This window comes from Fulmarus glacialis, unplaced genomic scaffold (assembly GCF_000690835.1).
Source record: "Fulmarus glacialis isolate BGI_N327 unplaced genomic scaffold, ASM69083v1 scaffold8007, whole genome shotgun sequence".
Lineage (NCBI taxonomy): Eukaryota > Metazoa > Chordata > Aves > Procellariiformes > Procellariidae > Fulmarus > Fulmarus glacialis.
Genome location: NW_009222535.1, coordinates 10,725 through 29,677, shown reverse-complemented (window position 1 = coordinate 29,677; position 18,953 = coordinate 10,725). Strand labels below are relative to the sequence as shown.

Here is an 18,953-nt window from a genome sequence, read left to right as displayed (position 1 = left end):
TCCACAAGACGAGTTAGTGACCTTCAACAACTTGTTAAAGTTGTTCCAGATCCTACAGAGAAGACAGTCTCATTTTCTTAATTGATGGCTGCTTTTCCTTATCTTTCTTGCTTGAAATACCCAAAACATGAGAAGCACAATATGATTTATTATTTGCAGTGATTCTCATGATGAAAATCATAATGCAGCAGTTTATTGGGCTTTCCCTGAGAGAGTCTTTAGTGCCCCACATTTTCTATGGTGTTTAGGATGGTGTTCATGCCATGTTAGCCTCAGTTTGTGAAAAACACTTTGTCCTTTGGTATACTGATGTATTTAAAACCAGATTGGATAAATAAACGCACTAACGCACTGAAAAAATGCTGAAAAACATAGTATTTCATTGGCAGAGGAATGAGATATATCTTCATAGGTATTCCTGGTTTTGAAGGTCCAGGATAAAAATTTGCAGTGCACATCCCTCCCTACCATCATTTGTGCATATTAAACTCCAGCTAACATACCAAACAGTATTTAGTGGTTTTGCTAGGAAATACCACTATAGAATCAGAGAACATACCTTTTTTTTTTTTGACTGTTCTTTGGCATAACACAGGGGAAAAAAACATCCTGCTATGAAGCTTTCTGATATCCTAAGGGTTATTACCCAACACGACTGTTTATATAGCCTCTTTTTCTTCCAACCTGCTTTGCTATTTTCTGTGCTTTACTATAACCAGTAATTTCCAGTAACCTGGAAGCTTGCTAAAAAAATAGGCACAGAACTGTACTTCTGCAAAAGAGACAGATATGATAAAGTCAGGAACTTTCTAAATAGCAGTTTTAATGGAGTGTTTCTGTTGCAGCCAGCAACAAGGAGGGCTTTGGTGTCTCTCTTCTGAATCAGTGCTGGTGGGGTTTGAAGAAAAACTCCTCTGGGATATGTACTTTGCATTTCCTTAAGGACTTTCTCAAAAGAGCCTATTTCTGGATATGCCAGAAAAATAGGAATGCTTTCCTGGTTCCTGAAGATGAAAACTTATTAAGGTAGAGAAAGTGTGTTCCCACATTCACTTTGATTACGTGAGAAGTTTTTATTTAGGGCTGTATATCAGGCTTGGGATTTTCAAAGGGGAAGCAAAAGACAAAAGTCTCTAATCTGGTTTCGATGAAGTTTCTGCCACTGAGCTGCGTGGAGGGGAAGGAGCTTGGCAATGGCACACCCATTCACAAGCTGGGGACAGGCTCCCTCCCCATGACGTTGGTGTCCAACGCCCACTAAAACTCTTTGACCCCAGCGCTGGTCACCATCGGCAGCGTTTGTCACAGCTCATTACACAGCGGGAATGTGGAAGCCCAATGACCTTTCCCAGAGGGACAGGCAGAAAAGCAACAACACAAAAGAGGGAAGAAAATGTACACTTTAGAAGAGAAATAATTGAACTTTTTTGTGATGGAAAAGACTGGGCTGACAACAGGCAGGGACAAAGATTTTCCTTTTAGGGTGTTGGTTGTGGGACACGCGGGATTTGGACATCTATTCATTCAGCTGGGTTCAGCTTCCCTTCCTGCCCCTGCCTTGGCTACCAGGGAATTTCGGCAGGCTGGGGAATGGATCTCAGGTCCCAGTGTCACTGGGGCACGGGGGACCTGGGCAGTTTAGTGATGCATTGGAGCAAGAATCAGAGGTGGGAGAGCTGGGGCCACCTTGCGTGACCTCGTTCAGCCAGGCAAGGGAAGCAAGAGGCCTAAATGTGACACTTCTAAACCTATTTAAAAAGTCAAGGCAAACTTTCAGCCTTTCTCCCCAAAGCTCCCCAGCTTCTGTAGTGGGGGACTCCTGCCAGAGTTTCTCCTTCAAATAGGTCCACGTTTCCAACCACCTTGTTCCCCTCTTCATTTCACTCCCAGTTTTTATTTAATCTGACTTCTCCAGTCTCCTGAGACAAACTGATTAATTCTTTTCCCCTTCATAGTCCCCTGAGTCCCTTGTTCAATCTTTCCCGCCTCAGTGAGATCTTAATAAATGCTGCCTGTGGCTGGAAGTGGGATTGGGTCTCAGAACTGTAATTAATTCTTTACTTCCTCCATTGCTTCAATATGCTATTTACAGCCGTCAGCCCATGCAGAAGCAGAGGTTTGCAGACTGCCTCCAACTTTTGCCTCTGATTACTGTGTTGTATCCACCTTTCTTTCTCCTTGCTCTCTTACATCTCTTGGTTTGCCTTGTATCCGGTTTACTGTCGACATAAGAAACCACTGATGGACTTCCAGTTAAAATGTAATCCCAGAGACAACAATTGCCAGGCTTTTTTCTTTGCTCATGCTCTGTTATTTGAAAGCCTCTTAGTCTGGGCTGGCTGCTCGTGACAGGACATCCAGACCCATTGCAGCAGCATGACCATGATCTGTCTATAATCTCCCTAATTGCTTTCTGTAGTCTCCTTTCCAGAAGCAGCCTGCAGGATTTTAACTCCAGCACACTGACTGTCAACCCAGGGAGGCACTGCACAGGAGGAGGAGGATGTAAGCAACTTGGAGGGAGGTGGGAGAGACACAGGAGAAATTACTAGGAGAATCAGAAGGTCTGAATGAGGAAAAGCTATTTAAAGCGTTTGCAGTTGTTGGTAGATCAGTAGAGGGCAGGACAGTGAATGCCTGCAAACACGACAGAATTATGTAGGGTGATACCATGGAAGATAAATAGGAATGGATTGAAATTAATCTAGGGATAATTGGGCTGAGTGGGAACTGCTCCTTCCTTGCTGTGGGAGCCTCCTCTGGCAGGGATGGAAGCCCCCGGTGCTGGCCCTGTTTTATACCGAGGGAAGTGCCTCAGCCTTCCACCTGGGACCCGCTCAGGGTTTCAGCAGTGAACTGGAAAGCTACATTCAATATGCCAGCGAGGGAGAGAATGCAAATTTCTTCCTTCTCTCTCTTTTGGGTGAGATTTATGCCACCTCCACATGCACAGACTCCTGGCAGCAATAAATCACAGAGGGGGAGGGAATGCTGCAAGGAAACGGTTACCCTGGCAGTTTCTGTGCGAGGGGCAGGGAGATGGGATATGTGGGGATCAGCCAGCCGTTCCCAGGCACGTAGCCCCAGCATCGCAAACCTGGTCCAGCACACACTCCCGCTTTTTCCCACCATTACACCAGAGACCACCCTCCCAGCGCCTGGGGAAACAGAGATGGGATTTGCTTTTTAGTCACCTGCCTTCCCTTCCCTCCTGCGCAAGTGTTGCGTGTGTGCCCAGGTACCGGAGGCTGGGATGGAGCCGTCAACCTCATCTCGGCAGACAGGTTTATTACAGAGATCAGCACTTTGCCTGCTCTGTGCCAAAGTCCTCCCCAGCATGTGATGAGCTGGGCATCCCCCAGCCCCCCAGGCGTGGGCTGCATTGCAGCTAGTGCATCAGCAGTCGCCTCACCCATTAGGACCCGTCAAAAATACATGTGGGATGAATGGTTCAGCACAGCTCTGCCAGCAACCGGTATGGGTGGAAGCACTCTGGTTTGCCCCCTGGCAATGGGCATTAACTCTGCTCACCCTGCAGGTCTGGCACAGCCTCCTTGACCTCTCTGTTGTCTGACAGAGGTGTCTGAGTTCAGACCGGGGAAAGCAGAAGAGCCACAGGGAGTAGCAGGGGCCTGAAGCAAAATAAGCAAATGTGTCCTAAAAGTGTCTCTCATTTGGGGACTGGAGAAGCTCCAGCGGACCCCTCTCTGTGGGCACTGTCAGTATTGCTGTCAGGTGTCTTCACCTCAGCATTGCAAAGCAGAAATGGAGGCAGGGCAAGGCCATGGGCAGGCACTGCAGGAAAGCTCTCGGTACCCATACCGAGCCTGTGAGGCACCAGCTCAGCGCTCTGCTCCATTTTGCAACTCCCTGGCAAAAATGCCCAGCTGATCTCTACAAACCTTCTGGTCTTTCCCCGGTAGCCTCAGCCACCTCCTAGCCTTACCTTGCAGCCCCCCTGCTCCTGGGACTCTGGCTGGGAAGCTGTCAGGACTGGAGACACAGGAGATGCCGAGTCCCCTTCACGCTGGCCACAAGCACTGAGCACAAGAAGACACAACGGGGACAAGTCCCCTCCAGTGTGTCATGCCGAGCCCGACATGCTCTGCTCCCCACCACCCCTGCAGCTTGGCAGGGCTCGGCCAGGGGAACGATCCCTGCTCTGGGGGGATCTAGGTTCAACCTCTGGGAAAGGCATTTGGCTGCTGCCTGTAACCACCTGACTGCGGTTTAATCCACTTTCAGTGCAGAGCTCTGACAAGCTCCCAGCAGAACTAGGACAGCTAAAAATACTCGGTGCACAAAGAAAGCAGTAATTTGGGTAGGACTGAATGGAAGTGATTTATCTCAAATCAAAAGGTTCAAAAGGTGCAAAACGTGGTCTCATCAGGTCAAGCATCAGAAAAGGAGCAAAGATGTGAACCAGTCACAGGGCTTAAGAAAAGCAGCAAAATCTAAAGATTTTGCTGAACTTCACAGCAAGAGCAGCAGAGCCTGTACCAGCAACGCAGGGAGGTGCCTACTGATTTCCCCACCATACACTGACTTTACCTTTACTGTCAGTCGAAATTCTGACAATTATTAAATTATTCAACTTGCAGCAGGAACGCAGTTAGATGTGATCCAAATGGTGTCACTACAATTATGGTAATTATCTGAAAACAAGCCAATTACTTCCCTCCTCTTCGTGCCAATTGGTACCAAGATAGCAGCTGTTCGAGGCAAATTTGTTACCACGTTACTGTACATTTGTTAAAGGTTGAGGTTATAGATTCTAGCCTTCTTTTAAATATTAAAAATGCTATAAAGTCATGGAGTGTATAACTTATTAGGATTTTTTTAAAATGTCAGGAAGGGAGAAATTTCTTTTATATGCCAAGATAACCGGGAAAGTGATTTACTAATGATTGCTGGCTGGAAATGTGTACTTTGCAATCAGCATACAACTGAGCTATAAGTTAACCTGTGTCAGCTTGTTACCTCTACCCATGTAAAATGAAGTCGGAGCAGAAGTTTTCTGCGGATCTTTTACATTTCTCTGTCTTCGGTTTTGGCATTCAGGATGCTTAATGCATCAGGAGGCATCTTGCAGGATTGGCCCCTCCAATGGATTCACTTTCAGCAGCTCATTCAGTTTGTCAAATGCTTTGGCTCATTTAATCGTGTGAGAAGCAGCAACACTCACTTACGGAGAGTGAATGCAAAGGATGGCTCAGCTTTGCCTGCAGCTCTGTGAGCACTGCCCCAGGCAAAGCAAGTTGGGCCAACATTGGGCAGAGCCATGGGAAACTTCTCGCCCATGTGAAGAGGCTCCTGAAAAGTCATGTTATCAAGGCATCTTTTAATTTTAAACCTGTTCACATTAAGGATGGCCTTGCTTAAATTGCTGAAGGTGTCACAACATACAGAGCCTACCACTTGCAGCTAGTGTCAGAGGTGCAAATGAAGTGCCCTCGGACCACAGATCAGCGTGACCTCTCATTTTGCACAGACCTTCCTTGTAGAAACTAGAGTCTTCCATCTCATGTTTGCTACCATATCCTCCTTTGGACTGACCTTAAATTTTTTTTCATATGATGTTTTGAAATCTTTGGCTCTGATGTGCATAAAACACTTCTTTCAATAAATGTCAAGAGCGGATTAAAGAAAATTAAACGGCAGAAAGAAGAGATACTACCTTTTGGCTTGAACAGCATTTTCATGACAGCTAAATGAATCAGCTATGAAAAATGTGTGTTTCCCTCTCCGAGCTCAAGGTACATGCCAATAGGATCTGTTTATATCTGTGGGCTTAACATACACCCCCGTGCATCCGTAATTCCCTGCAGCTTGTGTGCAGCTACACAGCCAAGGCACAGAGCACAGCTCAGTTCCCGGGAGCAGGTTAGTGGCATTAGCCTGCTGCTTTGCTTGAAATAATTAGCCTTGCTCACAGATGACCTTCACAGCAAGCCCTAAAGGCTGACAGATTTGGGTTATATTGGAGCAACAGAGAGAAGTACGTTTCAGAGTGCTCCTCCTGGAGAAATCCCTGCTGCTCACTCCACTGTCAGCCCCCAGGAACTGGAGCTGGGCATCGCAGTGCCCACGCACCCGTAGCAAGGGGGTTTCTCACTTCTGCAGACTGTACGGGATGGATGCAGCCACTGGGCTCCACCACCTCCCTGGACATCCCTGGTACCTTCCTGCTATTCTTAACGGATACCATCTGCTTTCCATTTTCCTTTCCCAGAAAGTCCCTGTTGCTGTGAGAGCAAGATGCCAGAACTCTCTCCTTTCTGCATTTGGGGTTGTGTCCAGTTCCAACTAACTTGGCAATATGCGAAATACCACCTTGCACAGGACAGTGTAGGTACACTATTCCTTACTGATCGCCACTCAATTCTTCCTTATTATCATTTAAGATTTACTTGTTACCTTTATCCTCTTGCTTCACATGAAGTTATTTTCACATTTGTTACCCATTAAAACTGCCCTGTTCAGATTTCTCCCTGTTAAGCACCAACAAGACATTCAACAACAGGGATTAATTACATTTGATAGCGTTAAAAAAAAAAAAAAAAAAAAAAATCCAGGCAGTCCCCTGCCCAATTGTAGCATTAGATATGAGTGAGTGCATAAACAGGTTTCTGCTTATCAGTCCCACTGCTATCTGCTGCACACAAACTGCTCAGCCCTGCTAAATCCAATTTCCAAGAGGTTAGAGAGGGAACTGTTTGCAGAAACACAGCAATACAAATCTCCAAATCCTCAGCCCTCATTACACTGACGTTGAAGAGAGAAATGCGGCTTGACTCCTTCTGGCACCCAAAGGTGACATTTACTTTTGTGACTTTGATTAGAATCAGCCCATCTTCGCCACAGGGTTGTTTCCTCCTATTTTCACCTATTTTCCTGAGCAGGTGCTGGGCATGGGGGGTCTGCAGTGCACCCTGGCCCTGCGGCACAACCATCACCTTCTGTTTCCCCCAAAATAGCTTGGAAACTCAGCTTGGAAACACCAGTCACGCACCGGCATGAGAGACAGGAACACAGCCTGCTGCCTCCTGTGGGGTGCCCTGCACCGGACATGGAGCGAGAGGGTGAGGTCCTGCATTCAAGGCTATGCTGTTTTGAGCTTTTGCCCAAGGTCTGTATGTGGACAGATGCTGCAGCTCCATCCTGGAGGAGCTGAGCCCTCCAAGTGCCCTCTAGCACTGGGGAGGAAGAAACACAGCACTGGGGATGCCATGGGCCGGACCCTCTGACCCTGCTGCTGAGGTGACAGCGGGAAGAATACAGCAGCATCCAGTGGCAGCAGGGCTGTGAGGTGCAAAAGGCAAATGTGCCTCAGTCCCTGACACAGGCACGAGCTCTTTGTTTATTCCCAGATAGAGCGATCAGGCAGCAGGCAGCCCACCTCCGCTCCCGACACCTCCTGTAAAGGGCTGTTGCCCAGAAGTTCACCGCATCAGTGAACAGTTTGCAAAAATGTAAACTGTAAGCTGATTAGATATTCATAGATACTCTTTCTTGATTAGCTCACCATTAATATTTCAACGTCAGAACTGCATGTGCACTGCCTCCCTGCTCTCTTCCTTCCTGCTTAATTAATTTTGACCATCACCGACAACAGTCTCCGACAGATAGCAGAAATTAAAATGGGCTGTTCTGTGACTTTGCTTGCTGTAAACAGCTATTTGCAATTCCTTTTCATACATCACCCACCCGCGACAAAGAGATCACAGTAGCAGAAAATTAGTCTCCCTCGTAAGGACTTCAGCGCTCCAAAAGAACGCTTATTCAATAAAAATAATCAAAAAAGACAATGCAGTAGGCACAACTCAGCAACAAGATTTGTGTCTCACCTAGTAGTCAGCTGGCTGTTACGCCATTAAAAAAAAAAGAAAGGGAGAGAATTGTTAATTTATCTTTAAAAAGAAAGGGCCTTTGATTTAGGGTAGCTCATAAAAGCCATAGTATCGCCCAGCTGTGAAGGGATGTGATAATTGCTGCAACCCCAGCAGTCATATGAGCAGCTCACTTCATAAAATGCAGGCTGCATGGCTGCCTAATGCACAGCATACACATCCACGGCTGATAACGTGACATGCTGCTAATAGTCTGTTTGATTTTATTGACATGCTCAAGATATACAGGGGCAGGAGGAGCAGCGAGGCAGAAATTACACAGCAGTGTTCATTCCACCCCAGCCCAGGGGACCGTCTGCCTTCGTCCGTCCTCCTCCTGGGCCTGGAGGGATGGGGAGTTCTCCTGCATGACTGGAGGGCAGTTTGCCACCTTCCAGGTCCAAAGGATCCTGACACAACACACACTGGGATTGCTATCACAATGTGCCTACCTGAGACCAAAGCACCACTGGGTTTACAGAAACAAAATTTTTGCCTTTCTTTGCTGCCACCTGAGCTGTATGCTGCTGCTGCAAAACAAGCCCTCTGCTACTGGCCATGCTCCGCATCTCAATCCATTGCTGCAAACCATCCTGCCCCATCCTCCAGCCTCTGCTTTCCCAGGGAATACACCATGATGGTGGCCCAAGGCAAGCAGAAGGGCAGGAGTGGCATGTTGCAGCCTTGCTCGGCTCCATCCCCTCCACACAGTAACTCAGGCTGTTAAACGCCTGGCCAGAGCTCGCCATCTGCTTCCAGTCTTCTAGGAATACCGCTGCGTAATTCAATCAAAAAGGAGAAGATCCTTGTTTCACTGAATCGTAAGTCGCTCTTCAAGTAATTATATTTTTATACCCCTATCAGGAGCAACAGGGGGTTCATTTTATGGGCTTTATCAGCCAGAGCCATGCTTCTGCCAAGGTTACGGCTGGGAGGGGAACATGATTTAACATTTCCTCAGCCACCCAAGGCTTATCCATAGGCAAGTGAATAAAGCCCTGCAGGACCAGGACCTTTGTCCAGGAGTGCTTTTATTGTGAAGCATAGAAAATGCTCTGGCTTGGACCAGAAGAGCTGACCAAACCATCAGCATGAAGCTGATGCCCAGTGGCGTGAACATACCAGATCTGTCCTTCCAGGGCAATGCGCAGAACAGCTTCTGCAGCACAGTGATTGCTGCCTAAGCAGGGAGCAAAATCCTGCTTATTCCAGCAGCTGGAGGAGACACAGGAGCGGATCCCTCACATGCTGCCTTAGAAGGGTCAGATGAGATTAGTTCAGGGGAAAAGCCTACCAACTTGCTCCATTTAAAGTGCTTGGGATGCAACTCACAGGACCTAAAAAATAAAGGAGTCTTTAAAAGATCCAAAAAGGTAACCATGCTGGAGCCTTCTTCTGCTCTTTGGGATACTTTCCCCACTTTAGACACTTCCACTATCCTACAGTTTGTGCCATTCCTTAGCACTACTGTCCTTTCTTGGGTTGGTCCTCCACCTGCTCTGTCACTGCCCCAGATGTTCAGTCTTTTAAACAGACTTATTCCCTTGACTTTGAAAAGGGCTTCACCATGTTTACATCTGTGTTTACACTCAGTGCGGGGTAAATTTCTCCTCCTGGCAGATCTGTTCCTTACCAGCAAAGAAATATGACTCAGCATAGATTCAGACAGGAAGGCAGAGCAAAACATTTCCGAACCAGCGCTCACTCGGGAGCTGTGCTACGTGCCCACACAAGGACGGAGACCTCTGCCAGACTACCTGCATTATCAGACTGTGCAAAAAGGAAGCGGGATCTGGCCCAGAGCCACTGCTCACATGTCCGCTCTCAGGGCTGGCTCCCCAGCTCACCCAGCAGCCTGGATCACACAGCACCGCCTGCCAGTTATTCAGGATGCTGAAGACAAATGCTCATCTAGAGCAAGCAAAGCAGGACTGAAACACCCTGCATCCCACCGAAGGGTCTGATCCAGGCAGCCGGGACCCTGCTGGTCAGCCACGGCTGTAGGTGTTGGAAAGACCCATTCTGTCAGACCTTCATAGCTCCTTTCTTAGGGAAACCCTTTCTCTGTGCGTGCCTTCTCTTAAAGCAGGACTGGCTCATGCACGAACACAGCCGTTTTTAACTGCCTGAGCAATTTGCGACACAAAGGACAGTGAGCAGCTGCAGCCCAGATTTATCACCTTGCTCGCCAAGGCTAGGCCAACACATCTCCGCTGTACAACAGCAGCAAGGCCCCGTAATGACCTCCCAAGTGTATCTATGGATAGCATGAGCTTCATTTAATCTCAGGAAAACAGATTTTGAGGCATTTGGGGGCTCACTCCTTCACCCTAAACTGATATCAACCTTCAGGTTTTGGGGCAGCATGTTGCTGCTGGCAGATGGATGTACGTGCTGCTGTCATCGCTGCTGTCCTGCTCTGTGTCCTGGCAGGTCCTTGTCCCCATGTTTAGATGCCTGTTAAATTACAGGCCAGCAACCTTTTATGTCTGCAAACATTTATGTCTGACACCAAGGCCAGAGACTGTCTTCCGTGCTGCTAATACTGCTTTAGCACATCATAATAGGCCAAAAACTTCCAACACTGACAAAAAGGGAGGGCTGGACACCGGGGTTGAACAAAGCTCCCTGAAGTGCATGCATCCTTCTCTTGAGCAGACCAAACAGCAAACTGCCCATGACAGTCCCGAGCTCCCTGTTAGCGTCAGAGAGGATGGAGAGGTTTTTCTTCTCTCTGTGTTACACCCTACACACTCAGTCCAGATGGATGAGTCAGTAAAGATGATGCGACCTCTACACAATTGCTTCAGGATGCATGAAATTCAGCTAGGAGCTCCATTCTCCACAGCAAGGGAGGATATTCAGGGTTTGCAAGGATCTGTCTCCATCTTTCCAGCAACAGCAGATACAAACATGAGCCAAGCCAGGGGGGAAAAAGGGAAAAGTCAAACTATTTATGCAGAGAAATATCAGCCGAAGCGCATAATCACACAGCAAGGAGATAAGAAGCCATGCTTCTTCCCAGCACTGTGGGCATGCCACAAGCAGGCCGGGAAGCCACAAATGACAGCTATTAAATGATAGATGCTCTGAAGCTTTGCAGGATCTGATTTATGATGTCCTGACTGTGCTACCAGCAACCTGAACTTGCAAGGGAAGAAGGACCCTCTCATGCAGTGGTTCTCTCCTGCAACAACCAACAAGCACGGTTAAGCTCTGCGGAAGGTGAACTGTAATCAAAGCCATCCCTCCCCAAAAACTCATGTGAGGGAGCCTGCTTGGTAAGGTATGGCTTGAAGACCCTGCCGATAACACCCCTGAGCTCCACGCTGGTACCTTGAAAATGTTAGAATGAGAGTAAACCTCCTGCGTCGTAGAAGAAGGAAAAACTGCGTGCAAACTGAACAGTGTCACAGGCAAAGGAAAACAAATTCCCTCTAAAACTGAAGTATGGGTTTTATCATCTGAAACAAGTGGCTCTGGCATGGTGCTGGGGTCCTTGGGGCTGGCTGGTATTTCTCTGAGGCAGCAGCTTTGGAGCCCCAGTGGCACTTGTCATTTGTTGTTGCCATTTATTACAAAGCACTGTTATTATTTACAAAATATACTTTTTATGGACTGTTACTGCATCCAAGTGCAATAACTGGTCTAAACTCAAATCCCTAGGAGAACTGTTGAAAAAGAAGCAATTCAGCCACATATTAATACAAGGATTTCCCCAGGTTTAAGGGAATAGAAAATATGTTTTGTACAAGTGAACTAGTTCTTTCCTGAAGCATAAAACTGCTCTTTTCCAATGATAGCAATGAAAGGATATTGCTTCTGTCACTGATGCCACTGGAAATGTATTGCCCCTCTCCAAGAAACCAATGAAAGGACATGGCTGGTTTATTCTCTAAATGAGGCTATTGAGAAATACGCTGCTCCCAGCTTTAGCCCAGGCACGCTGCTACTGCCGTGTCCACGGCCTGAAGGGAGGGCAAAGGCACCAAGTCAGCAGGTTTGTGCCAAATGGCAAAACTGTACCTGGAGAAAATCAAACCATAGTTTGAGAACTAAGCAGAAGGAAGAAAACTGTCCAAATGTCAGATGGAAATGAGTCCCTAGCTTCCCTCGCCAAGGCTAAAGTGTGGCTCAGCTGCTGTACAGTGCAGCCAGGATCTGGCCCCTTCTCCTCCGGCCTCTTTGCACCTTGTATGAAATGAGCTTAAACCCTGGGGAAGGCGAATCTACACTTAACCTGTGGCAGGGAGCCTGGCCATTTGGAAATCTGCCAGCCCCTCTCCTTTTTACTGCTAAGTTTAATGGTCTGGCTCTCCGCTGAAGATTTTAGGTTTTGAAAGTAAAATCACAAAATGGCTCTCGAACCAAGATGATCTGTCACTCGAATGTATGCACTGAAGTGAGCACGGAGAAATCGCTGTTTCAGCAGAAGTAAAAATTTCCTCTGGTGAAAGGCTGAAGTTGAGTCGATGTTTGTGGTTCCACTTTCATGCCCATCAATCTGCAGATCTGGCAAGTTCATTTTGCTCCCTTGCAACACCCTCCCAGGTGACACCTCCAGTTGGAAGGTAGATGGAAAAAAGTCAACTTTTGGTTTTAACATGGAAGTTCATAAAATTCTTAAACGTGCAGAGAGGGGTGGAATAACATCACCTGGGCTTTGTGCTGGTGCCCAGCTTCTCTGCAGGGTTCAGAGCAGTCCCTGCTCCAGGACACACCGGCCCAAGGCCCAGGATGGTGATGGCTTTTACTGAGCTGAATTCTGGAGCAAATTGGCAAAAAATGCAGCAAAAGAGGATTTGCATCAGTACAAGTGAAAAAAATGAGAGCACACGTAAGTCAGGCGTAAGCAATATTGGCGCTGGAGCGAAGCACCTCTCGGGCTGGGCTGCGACTGAGCCCCCTCTCCAGCACCCCGGCAGCGGGCTCCTACCATCAGATATTTATTAGTTGTGTCAGGAATTAGTGAGAGTTCACTGACTGAATAATAATGTGCCAAAGGCAGTTTTTCAACTTTGCTAACGTAATTAAAGAAAGCAGGGGGAAAAAGCCTTGTACCCGGGAAGGAGCCAGGGCTTCTGACGTTGTTGGTTGTGGTCTCTATTGCAAGGACGAGATGTGAAATGTGGAGGGGAGAGGGTGAAGATGGCAATGAGGACCTTAGCAGTGATGAGGATCATGCAATCACTCCCAGTTGTGATGGGAGCGTTGCTTTTTCCAGAGAAAGACAAGGGGAAACCAGAAGAGCTGCCCTTGCGACTCAGGAGCTGGACCCATCTCTGGGTTCAGGTTTTCTGCTGCTGTTTTTTACTTTCATGCCTGAGCACCTTGCATCAAGGCTGGACTTTGCTTTATTTTTGGCTCTTCTCCTCTTGCTTAGCCAAACCTTGCAGTTTTGGGGAACCTTTTGTGAATGGCTGGAAACAGCTTTATGGCAACATTTTTTTAATGCTGCTCTGGTGATCGAACACAGTCAGCAATGTCACTGCATCAGGCCTGAGCACATTTTTCAAGCCCCACAAGAAAAGGGACCACATGGGCTCTGTGATAAAAGCCAAGATGCTATCTTTAAAACAGGGATGGGGGAAGCTTTGGGTGATTTTGAATCAAATCAATGCCTGGACAACAGGGCGCTGCTCCCCCCCGCCTCCGCTGCCAAGTTCCTCTTCTAAATCCCAGGGCTGCCTTCTGACAAACAACCCTCGGTGTAAACAGGATGGGGCTCCCGGGCACTGCGGCCACGAAAACGCCCATCAGGAAACCGGCTGTGGATCAGCCCCCGGCCTGGGCTGTGTGGGAGGGGGTGGGAAAGTCTGCACGGTCTGGGACCGGCTCAGACCCTCGTCTCCTCGGCCGGCCCTGAACATTTTTAGTGTCGGTTGCAGTGTTGGCCACTCAACCCCAAACTGTCCCCTGTCTAGGGCAGATGTCTGCTCCATTTGTGTCTCCTCAAAGAGGTGCTGCAGGGACCGTGCTGTGACACTGCCTGCACCCCGGGAGCAGTGGGCATGTTCCCACTGTCTGGTGGCCCCTGCAACGTCCTCGGACATTGTTCTCCAGCATCCCAACAGCTGCTGGTGCCACAAGTCCTTTAGTGCATTGGAAGGTGATATTTGGCAGAGTGCCTTGTCCAGGCCATTATTTCAATCATGATTTCTTGGCAAGGGGCAGGATGGGAAGGATCCGAGACCTCACACGCAACTGCTGCGGGTGCAGACTGGCCACGCGCACTGACATACGTGAAGCTCTGTCAGCTCACAGCATCTTTTGGTCCTAAAAATGCAGCACGCGAGCTACAGAGCAAAACACAGGGAGGCAAGCGTAGCTGCTCTTTCCTGAGTCATGGCAACAGCTCCACTGGTGCCCAGTCATCAGAGACCTCATCAGGCAGCACTCCAAAACCGCCTCACATGGTAGTGATGGCAGCAGGGAAGGGGAGACTCACAGTGTTTTTAATAGCAGGTCAGCAATTACCAGGCAGCCACAAGCCCTCTATTTGCTGCCACCATGGAGAAGCTAGCAAAGGTCAGAGTACCCAGGCAGCTTGGTTGTACACCCTCTTGGTGCTATTTTTATCCAAGTTACTAATTACACATTACCTGTATGTCACCAAGCTGATCAATATTAGTCTGAGGAATCAATATGGATGTGGATGACAGTGCTGTTTGCCATTCAGAGCCTGCACCAAGCTGGGAAAAACAGGCTGCCATTGATTCCAAAAGTGGGCTGAGGTGCAGGGCAGTATGGGAGGCACAACGGGGGCAGTGACCACACACTGCCTTCCTAAATAACACTGTGACACAGGCACTGGGACAGCCTCCTGGCCAGGGACCTGCTGTCTCCGTGCTGCCCCCACCATGTGCCCCCACCATCCCAAGGCTGGAGCAAATCTCCCACCCATCCTGCAGCACTCCCTTAGGAATGACACAGTCCATTTTAATCTGGGATGCTTTTCAGTCCTTGGGATGTGATGCATTTAAAAGACTCACACTGATCTGAAAATGAACGATTCTCCCTCTTTATATGTTCTTACCTGATGATCAGTGTCTTAAGTAATCACAGGCTCTTCAAAAAGCACAAGGTCTCCTGCATTTTGCTTTGCTGCTTAACTAACCAAAAGCTGAGGCCATCTCTGTAATGCCACCGTGCTGCTTCTGCCAGCAAGAGGGACCTTGGCTGCAGAATGCAATCAGATTTTGCAGGAAGAAGCTCTTGGGACTACCATGAAACTTGGGATTAAAGTGCGGCTAAGTAAGGGAATTGCATAACTGGGGGTTTCTGCCTGTCTTGCTGGAGTCTTATGACTGTTCTGATTCTGTTGTAGCGATGCTGGGAAATTGCTCTTTGAAACCAAAAGAGCCTTAGAAAGGCACAGGCAGGTCAGGATCATTTGCCCTTAGCACTGACTGGGTTTGTCTTCAGCAGTGAGCTGATGGTGGTAGGATTAGACAGAGAGCAGCGTGGGGTGAAAGCAAACCTCTCCCCAAAGGCTTCCCTCACGTTCAGCTGTGCCTGTGCCCTCAGGGAGGTGCAAAGCTCTGCAGCCTCCTCCTGCCAGGCCGTTTTGCAGGCACGTCTCGGAGACCAGGGAAAGGATCAGCAGCCGTGGGGCGGCTGGGGGTGCATCCAGTTACTAACCGCTGATGGATCGGCCACCACTCACCTGCAAAGCAAGAGCTCTTTGCCTGAAAAGCGCATGGTGAAAAGCTTCCAAAAAGCAACACAGTCCTGGTTTTTATTGAGGCTTTTAGGGTAGCAAAAGGAGCTGTGGAGGGAGGGTGCTAGTCCCTGCTGCCTGCCTACAAAGACTTGTTGCTTTTCCTAAGCAGCAGATGCAATCCGCTTTGGTGCCAGAGTGCGGTCGCCAGCAGCTTAATCCAACAGCAGACCCATAATCCTTCTCTTAGTCCCACAAGCCCCAGAAGCAGAAAGCTGCCCGGATTTGCTGTGCGATGGGGTTTACTCAACCTCAGTTAAAATCTCGGTTTCCACCAGTAGCGAGCCTCACTCCCCTGGAAAGGCCATTCCCATGGGAGCGCAGATGCTCCCAGGGCGAGGAGCAGGCACAGTCCATGCTGGAAACCCGGCGGAGGCTGTTTTGGCTCTTGGCACCCCAGCCTTCAGGACACTCCCCTAATGTGGTGGCACTGCTGGGGACTGTGTGGGCTCTGACAGCTCAGAGCAGGGCCTCAGGGCTCCCCGGGGCATCACCAACGGGTGCCCATGGGTGAAGCCAGTGCCTGAGACACTGTGATGGCCCAACGCTCCTTCCAGCAGCTTCGCCACCGGCAATTGCTTGAAAACTGGTCTGAGAGCTTTGCAGAGATAACTATAACGTCCAGCTATAAACCCCAGGTCCCTGGCACAGCACCTGGAAGCCATCGGAGAGGTTGTACAGGCACAGCCAGCCCTGGAGAACATCCCCTGCCCTTCCCTTACAGCCCTGTATGGCAGGAGACATTTCTCCCTGGAATTAACTCCTATTTTCAAAATGCCAACAAAGAGGCTTTTGCTGAAAAATCACCGTGGCGGGATTTCAGCTGTGCACCCATTTGCACTCCGTGTCCCTGGGGCTAACCCCAAGCCCCTCGCCATCAGCAGCAATGGGCTGCAGCTGGGGGTTGGGGCCTCCCCGCTGACCCACACATAAATGGGGCCAGCTTGGCTATCCCAGTCTCTCTGGCGGTGCTGCTACGCAGGCTTGGAAGGAGGCATCATAGCAGAAATTTAATTTTAGTGAGCCCTGTCTCTAATCCCTCTGGGGCAGCTTTGACTTTGCTTGTAGGGTGTGAGAGCTGAGCAAATGTTCTGTCTTTTATCCCTCCTCCTTTCCCTGTTGCTCTGCTGCTCATTTACTCTTTCATTAGGAATCATCCTCTTGTCATTTGTGTGGATATGTTGGGTTTTTTTCTAAGGGGTGGATGCCAGGCATCAGGAATCATGTGTTCAACGTATGGTGACAATTAGTCCAGCTCTGAACCCTGATGGCATGTCTGTGTCTGCAATTAATGCTCTGCTCTATCTGCATGAGGTTTCTATCTTCCTTCCTTCTGGGGTTGGAAAAGACACAGCTTGGATCTATAAAAAATAACAGGAAAGTGTTAAAGTCATAGCTTGAGCCTGACTGCCCCTTGCTGTGGGGCTGCTCTCAGGATTGGGTCTTGTGTGGTTCAGTTTGGCCTCTGCACCTGGATTTAACATGTGTGGCTCGGGGCGTCTGTCTGATACAGCGCAGAGCCTGTGGGGACTGATTCTGGCTCTGCTGGTGTCTCTGCTCATGCACTTTATAGCATGTTTCATGCTCCTGGCTGAATGCACCTGGCTCTTTATTGGGAAATTAGATTGCCTGATTCAACGTTTTACAGTATTAAGCTTATTTACTCGTGCCTTTGGTGCTCTGCAAAATACCTCGAGTTGTTTTTGTGGGATGGAAAAAGGGGAGCAAAATTCTGATTTCAGGGGGAAAATGTCAGGACAGGCAGAGGGAAGGTGCCTGTGGGACCTGCTGTGCTTCAGGGAAACCTGGGGTTTGGGAGAAATGTGGCCCCCTCCTCCCTCCCACTGCTCCACCAGCATCTCGTGGTGGTTTTATAGGGGTTTCCCTGGCAGACCTGCCCCCCCCACCATCAGAAAGCTGCTCTACCAAACTTTATGGGCTTGCTCTGCTTTCCTTCTCTCCCATATAAATTCTTCTACCCTAAAATCCCTGCTTTTCTCTATAAGACAATGTGATTTTGGGGGAGGAGTTTCTCTTACTGTCACCCAGCTGCAGCTCTTCTTTCTAATGAAGAGCTTCCTCCTGGGGAGGGGGGGGAACAGGGAGAGAAATCAGGGGGGCCAACATTTCTGAATCCAAATACATTAAACCATTTAATTCTGTTGACTCAGGGCTGCCTTGTTCTGAATAGGGATTAATCCACAGCAAACCAAAATTAAAAAGCGCAATACAAAATGCTTAGCAAGGCACCGCCAGGGTTTAAAACAACCCATTAGCTTGCTTGAACGTACCCAGTAAATCTTCATTTGTCAATAATGCTTAGAGCCTACAGTTTATTTACAGCCTGTTCAATATTACCAAAACCCCTCAGAGCGCCTCATTTGTATTTATCTGCCACAGTCGGTTTCCTTTCCAGGGACTCTTCCTAATCCCTTGCTTTGTACCTGCTTGTCTCTCATTGCAGACCCAGACACAGCAGAGATGTGCCACCCCGCTGGGCAAAGGTAACGCAGGGTTACCCCTTTCCATCCCACTTACCCCCTGCACGGGAGACCACCTGCAAGGCCACCCTGAGCCACCTCCCAGTGACCCACGCCATCCCCGGGCTGGGGCTGAGACCTGCTGGCATGGGGTTCCTCCCCCCCAGCCTCTGTCCTGCACCCAGAGGACCCGTTGGCCACAGCCAACATAGAGGGGTGACGGGAATCTCCAAATTGTGGCCTCCAAGTGATGCATCGGTCACTAGCGATGGGGCATGGGGGCGTGCAGCTGGCTGAGCTGGAGCAGCCATGGCTAACGGGCCAGACCCCTCCATCTGTTCCCAAATCGGCTCCCGCGGGATGAGCCCTGGTGAGGAGAGCACATAACAGGATTTCCCCCAAAAGCTGCTTGAATGCTGCCAGGCAGATAACAAAGCCTGGCTGGCCCTTAGGATTTCTCCAAGGAAAGGAGTTTATTCTTGGGCACAGACATGAAAGGGAGGTTTAATCTCTTGTCACAGCTCGTGTCCAGTTGGGGTTGTTTAGTCCAGCACTTCAACCCCCGGAGACCTGGCTCTCCACAGTGGAGCACAGGATGGGGATGGACCTTCCCCAGCTGCCTGCCACCTCCCCTCTGCATTAGCGCTTCTCAAAGGCAGAAGTATAAGCAATTGCAATGTAAATACAAGCAAATGCAGCAGCAAGCAGGGTGCCCAGGAAGGCCAGGGGAAGATGCAGGACATGGTGGGCACCAGCCTGTCTCAGGTGTAAAGCTCAGCAAGGGAAATCCCTCCAGAGGCTTAACCGCAAAGATGGCTCAAATAGGACTGCAAACTTCACAGGAGGCATCTACTAGACCCCAGG

At 49.0% G+C, this 18,953-nt stretch overlaps 1 protein-coding gene across 1 annotated transcript in view; it reads right to left on the bottom strand.

Moving 5' to 3' along the window:
• TMEM211 (transmembrane protein 211) overlaps positions 1-18,953 on the bottom strand; it is a 52,715-nt gene that overhangs the window by 32,276 nt on the left and 1,486 nt on the right. The gene's annotated exons all lie outside the window — the stretch shown is intronic.